Source organism: Terrapene carolina, unplaced genomic scaffold (assembly GCF_002925995.2).
Source record: "Terrapene carolina triunguis isolate 2854851 unplaced genomic scaffold, T_m_triunguis-2.0 Scaffold194, whole genome shotgun sequence".
Lineage (NCBI taxonomy): Eukaryota > Metazoa > Chordata > Testudines > Emydidae > Terrapene > Terrapene triunguis.
The window spans coordinates 12,735,416-12,742,116 of NW_020664545.1; positions in this window are offsets into that span (position 1 = coordinate 12,735,416).

The following is a 6,701-nucleotide window of genomic DNA, read 5'->3' on the forward strand; positions in this document are numbered from 1 at the left end:
ATGCACTGCTACAGACTAGGGACCGACTGGCTAAGCAGCAGTTCTGCAGGAAAGGACCTGGGGATTACAGTGGATGAGAAGCTGGATATGAGTCAGCAGTGTGCCCTTGTTGCCAAGAAGGCTAACGGCATATTGGGCTGCATTAGTAGGAGCATTGCCAGCAGATCGAGGGACGTGATCATTCCCCTCTATTCGGCACTGGTGAGACCACATCTGGAGTATTGCGTCCAGTTTTGGGACCTCCACTACAGAAGGGATGTGGACAAATTGGAGAGAGTCCAGTGGAGGGCAACAAAAATGATTAGGGGACTGGAGCACATGACTTACGAGGAGCGGCTGACGGAACTGGGCTTGTTTAGTCTGCAGAAGAGAAGAGTGAGGGGGGATTTGATAGCTGCTTTCAACTACCTGAAGGGGGGTTCCAAAGAGGATGGAGCTCGGCTGTTCTCAGTGGTGGCAGATGACAGGACAAGGAGTAATGGTCTCAAGTTGCAGTGGGGGAGGTTTAGGTTGGATATTAGGAGGGTGGTGAAGCACTGGAATGGGTTACCTAGGGAGGTGGTGGAATCTCCATCCTTGGAGGTTTTTAAGGCCCAGCTTGACAAAGCCCTGGCTGGGATGATTTAGTTGGGGTTGGTCCTGCTTTGAGCAGGGGGTGGGACTATATGACCTCCTGAGGTCTCTTCCAACCTGATAGTCTATGATTCTCTGAGTGTGAGTGCACAGGGTGGGGCAGGCCTGAGAAGGGAAGCAGGTGTTTGCCAGTTATTGCCCTACACAGCTCTTGCTGCGGCAGGCTCAGAGCGTCCCTAAGCAGAGCGGGTACAAGGACGCTGGGCAGCTTCCCTGCGCAGCTGTGTAATGCTGAGCACAGCCTGGGAGCCTGAGCCAGCCAGCTGTGCAGTTTACAGCTCTCACCTGAGTCGGTGATTAATGCTTTTATGAGCGGTAATTGTGTAGCCCAGTTTACTGGGTGAAGGCCAGGCTGCAATAAACAGAGCTTCCCAAACACTTGGGCCCTGGAGCACTATTAACCTCTTCCCAGCCTGTCTGCACTGTAAATGCGTCAGGGAGAGCGAGAGCTCTGGGTGAAATGGGGATTCATGTGTGATCTGCTCTGAGCACAAGGCTGGCAGCCAGTGACTCGCTGTGCCACTTTGGGCAAGTCACAGCAACGCCAAGTGCCTCAGTTTCCCACGTTATATGGGGCTAATGATCCCGCATGCATGCTGACTGCACACAGAAGAGTGTGTGGGAGGGGGAAATAGATCAGTTATTGTTTGCAAAGTGCACCATCGAATTCGGCTGCTGCTTCTAACATTTGCAGCTGGCTCAAGGACTGGAGTGGTGATGAAGGATGAGAACAGGGCTGTCATACAGAGCAAACAACATGTGTTTTAATATGGCAAGGACATCCAGCTAGGAGCCAGGAATGCTGGGCACAGCTGCAGGCTGGGGCCGGCTCTGGAAAGCAGGGACTCTGGAAAGGAGTTAGGGGTCAGAGTGGACAAGCACCTCACCCCAAGCTCCCAGTGCAACACTGGGGCAAAAAGGGCTGACACAATCCTTGGCTGGATAAACGGGGCCGTGGTGAGCCAGAGCAGGGAGGTGATTTTACCTCTGTGTCCAGCCTAGGTGAGACCAATCCTGGACACCGCGTCCAGCTCTGGGTCCACATTTTAAAGAGGATGGTGAAAAACGGGGCTGGGTGCGGGTAAGAGCCACAGAACTGATCCAAGGGCTGGAGAGAAAGCCCAACACCGAGCGACGTATGGAGCTCAGGCTGTTCAGCTTGTCAAAAAGCAGCTCAAGAGGGGAGTTGAGTAGAGTGTCTAACACCTCACCGGGAGAAAACACCAGCCGAAAGGGCTCTTTACAGCAAGAACCAACAGCTGGGAGCTGGAGCTGGACACAGTCAAATTAGAAATTAGGCACAAACTTTTCACAGTCATGAACTGCTGGAGCAAAGTCCCGAGGGACGTGGTAGATTCCCTGTCTCTGGAGCCAGGCTGGCTGCCCTTCTGGAAGCTGCTTCAGCCGAACGCTGGTGATGGGTCTCGCTGCAGGGTACCTGGCCTGGGCTATGCTGGCATGGAGATGAGATGAGCCAATGGTCCCGGCTGGAGACTGGGCATAGCCAGGCAGGTTAGAGACACTGAGCTGCAGCATCCATTGCTAAAGGCACCTAGGGTAACCAGTTGTCCTGATTTTATAGGGACAGTCCCGATTTTGGGGGCTTTTTCTTATATAGGCACCTATCACCCCCCACCCCCGTCCTGATTTTTTACACTATCTGGTCACCCTAAAGGCACCAGCCCTGGGTACCCCCCCACCGCTGCAAAGGAGCGACTCTGCTGGCAGCACGTGGCCCAGCCCCACAGTCGCTGAATGGTGAATGCTTGTGACAGGTTTGGAAAGTGGGACTACGCGTGGCCTTTGACCCCCCCCCCCACACACACGTTATCTTAAGTGCCTATACACAAATGCAAGAAGCCTGGGAAACAAGCAGGAAGAATTGGAAGTCCTGGCACAGTCAGGGAACTATGATGCGATTGGAATAACAGAGACTTGGTGGAATAACTCACATGACTGGAGCACTGACATGGATGGATATAAACTGTTCAGGAAGGACAGGCAGGGCAGAAAAGGTGGGGGAGTTGCATTGTATGTAAGAAGAGAGCAGTATGACTGCTCATAGCTCCGGTATGAAACTGCAGAAAAACCTGAGTGTCTTTGGGTTAAGTTTAGAGGCAAGAGCAACAAGGGTGATGTCGTGGTGGGAGTCTGCTATAGACCACCAGACCAGGGGGATGAGGTGGACGAGGCTTTCTTCCGGCAACTAGCAGAAGTTACTAGATCGCAGGCCCTGGTTCTCATGGGAGACTTCAGTCACCCTGATATCTGCTGGGAGAGCAATACAGCGGTGCACAGACAATCCAGGAAGTTTTTGGAAAGTGTAGGGGACAATTTCCTGGTGCAAGTGCTGGAGGAAGCAACTAGGGCCAGAGCTCTTCTAGACCTGCTGCTCACAAACCGGGAAGAAATAGTAGGGGAACAAAAGTGGATGGGAACCTGGGAGGCAGTGACCATGAGATGGTCGAGTTCAGAATCCTGACACAAGGAAGAAAGGAGAGCAGCAGAATACAGACCCTGGACTTCAGAAAAGCGGACTTTGACTCCCTCAGGGAACTGATGGGCAGGATCCCCTGGGAGAATAACATGAAGGGGAAAGGAGTCCAGGAGAGCCGGCTGCATTTTAAAGAATCCTTGTTGAGGTTGCAGGAAAAAAACATCCCGATGTGTAGAAAGAATAGTAAAAATGGCAGGCGACCAGCTTGGCTTAACAGTGAAATCCTTGCTGACCTTACACGCAAAAAAGAAAGAAGTGGAAGATTGGACAAATGACCAGGGAGGAGTATAAAAATATTGCTCAGGCGTGCAGGAGTAAAATCAGGAAGGCCAAATCACATTTGGAGTTGCAGCTAGCAAGAGATGTTAAGAGTAACAAGAAGGGTTTCTTCAGGTATGTTAGCAACAAGAAGAAAGTCAAGGAAAGTGTGGGCCCCTTACTGAATGAGGGAGGCAACCTAGTGACAGAGGATGTGGAAAAAGCTAATGTACTCAATGCTTTTTTTGCCTCTGTCTTCACAAACAAGGTCAGCTCCCAGACTACTGCACTGGGCAGCACAGCATGGGGAGGAGGTGACCAGCCCTCTGTGGAGAAAGAAGTGGTTCGGGACTATTTAGAAAAGCTGGACGAGCACAAGTCCGAGGGTGCTAAAGGAGTTGGTGGATGTAATTGCAGAGCCATTGGTTATTATCTGGCGGAGGCGGCATGCTCGGGGAGGGGACGTAGCAGAGATGAGCTGGGGTGGGGAGCTGCCGCACGGCTCCCCGGGCCGGGGGGGTGGGGAGCTGCCGCGGGGGGTGGGATGCCTCAGGGCGGGGGGAGGGGGGAGCTGCTGCAGGGCTCCCCACCCCAGCTCACCTCTGCTACGCCCCCTCCCCGAGCACGCCGCCCCCGCCGGCAATGACAATAATTGCATGGAGCAGCCGCTGCACTGGGAGAGGGAGTCTGAGCCGCACGTGTCAGCGCGCCGCCGGCAGCCCAGCCCAGGAACGCTGTAAAAAAAACTGGGGGCACTGCTTTTTGGCGCCTCCAAATCTTGGCGCCCTAGGCAACCGCCTAGTTTGCCTTACTGGTAGCACCGGCCCTGGATGCACCAACACTGGTGATGTTATAGGGACAGGGATCTGCGGCCTGGCAGACTGGCTGAGGCAATTGTTACTCCCGAGGAAACCTCTCCCCCCGTTGCCAATTCAAATCCAGCCCTTGTTGGAAACGCCTAGGACTGTGTGAACGACCCTGTTTGGGCCAAGATGTCAGGGAGGAAAGAGTTTCATGCTCACGAGCCAGGATGCCTGGGTTCTGTTTCCAACGCTGCCCCAGATTTGTCTAGGCAATTCCCTTGCTGCCTCTGTCCTAGTTTATTGTGTGTTACTGCCTGGAAGCCCAGACCCGGTTGTACCAGGCGCTGTACAAACATCCCACAAGGAGATAGCCCCTGCCCGAAGAGTTCACAATCTACGGTTACAAATGGAGCTAATGATGCAGTTCCTGCCTGCCGCGTTCTGGGCAAGACCAGATCAGATCAGCCCGTGGCCCCGGGGGTCCTTGGGAGGCTGCAGGGCTCACGGCTCTCAGGCGGATCCTGCTGTTCCTCCCCCCCGCCCGTGCAGAGCCCCAGGGAGGGGTCCAAGCACAGGTTGTAGACTCTGACCAGGGCCCTTGGCAGCCCAGGGTCGGGGGGGACACACCTTACAGCCCCCCGTGAGGGAGGGAGGCCTGGGGGAGACCAAGGCCTTGTCTGCAAGTCGTGCTAGTGGAACATAAACACATTTGAAGCAAGGTGGTTAAAAATGGCGCAAACCCATCTGGAAGCTCAGACTTTGCTTGGTTTGGCTTAAACTGCGCCCCAATCGCCTTTAACCAGCCTGCTTCAACCCCCCAAGCATCCAGAGAGCCTCTTTACCCCCCGAGTTCTGGGCCTCAGCGGGCAGGGGGAATGGGCAGTGGGCGAGGTGCCAGCAGGGAGCGCCCACCTGTTCAGCTCAGCAAGCGGGGCTCAGTCTCTCCTGGGGGCCACGCCCCCACTCACTCCATCCTCCATCACGCGCTCCCACCCTCATTCACTTGGTTATTTCCACCGGGCTGGGAGTTGGGGTGCGGGAGCGGGTGAGGGCTCTGGGGTAGGGGCAGGGATGAGGGATTTGGGGTACAGGAGGGGGCTCCAGGCTGGGTCCGAGGGGTTTGGAGTATGGGTTCTGGGCTGGGGATGCGGGCTCTGGGGTGGGGCCAGAAACAAGGGGTTCAGGTTGAAGCAGGCTGGTTAAAGGGGTTCAGGGTGTTTACTCAGGGGGGGTAAAGAGGTTGGGGCCAAGGGGTTCAGAATGCCGGAGGGGGTTCAGGGGTGGTTCCTGACCAATGGGAGCTGCAGAGCTGGCACTCAGGCCGGGGCAGCGTGCTGGGCCCCCGTGTGTCTAGGAGCCAGAGGAACATGCCGGCTGCTTCCTGGGAGCCCCAGGGAGCCAGACAGGGAGCCTGCCTTAGCGCCGCTGTGCTGCCAACCAGACTTAACAGCCGGGTCAGCGGTGCTGACCGGAGCCGCCTGGCCCCTTTCTCACCAGGTGTTCCGGTCAAAAACCAAACGCCTGGCACCCCTACGCCAGAGCCCTGGAGGGTAGTGCTGATCTCTGGGGCAGCCGGGGTGCCCACCAGCCCCTGGCCAAACCCCAGCCCAAACTGTCTGAGCTCACACGCTCAGCCCAGCTAGCAATGGGCACAGAGAGGAGACATTCAGGCCTTGGCCCCCCGGCTGCTGAGTGATGCAGACGGAGGTGGCCTAGGACGGGGGCTTTCAGCCCAGACGACAGGTGTGCAGGCCCCCAGCCTTGCTGCAGGCTGGGGAGCGGGCCTGGGAGCAGCCCTGCAAGGAGCCAGCAGGGCAAGGGCCCGTCCCCCTCCTGCTCCCAGGAAGCAGAGCCCGGCCGTGCAATTAGGGCTGTGGGCTGGGAGTTCAAGGCAGACGCTCGGCTGAGGTTTTTCTCCTGCCTCTGTTTACTCAGCCGTGCTCAGTTCCTCGTGCTATTTCAGAGCCATGCTGGGCCCGCTCAGCGCGGGGGCTGCTGGGAAACCAGATGCTGGTTTATCTGCTGAAAGAGGAGGGGGAGACGCCACAAAATGACGCGCCGAGCCCCTGGGCAGCCTGGAGAGCAGCGAGCCGGGGACGAGCCTTGGGGGCTGGGATGGACGAGCAGGACACGGCCCCACACTGGCAGGCTGGCGCACACAGACTTGAGCTAAACAATGGGCTCTGGGCAGCCCCAACTCCCTGGGAACTCAGTGCTAAGCTGCTTACCCCAGTGGGGACCAGGCCCTGCCCCCCCGGCAAGTACCATCTCGCCCCACCCCTGACAGGGTACCATCTCCCCCTCCCCCACGCCCCCAGGAGGGCCAGGCCCTGCCAGCCACAGCCCAGTTCCTCCTCAGAGGTACTCCAGCCACCTGCCTTTGGAGCGAGGTGGGGAGCAGCAGGGCTGGTTCTTCCCACCTACTGGCAGCCAAAGGCCCTGGGGAGGGGGGCAGGGGTCTAGAGCAGTGGGACTGTCCCACCACGTAATGCTCCTCTGCCCTCCTGCAC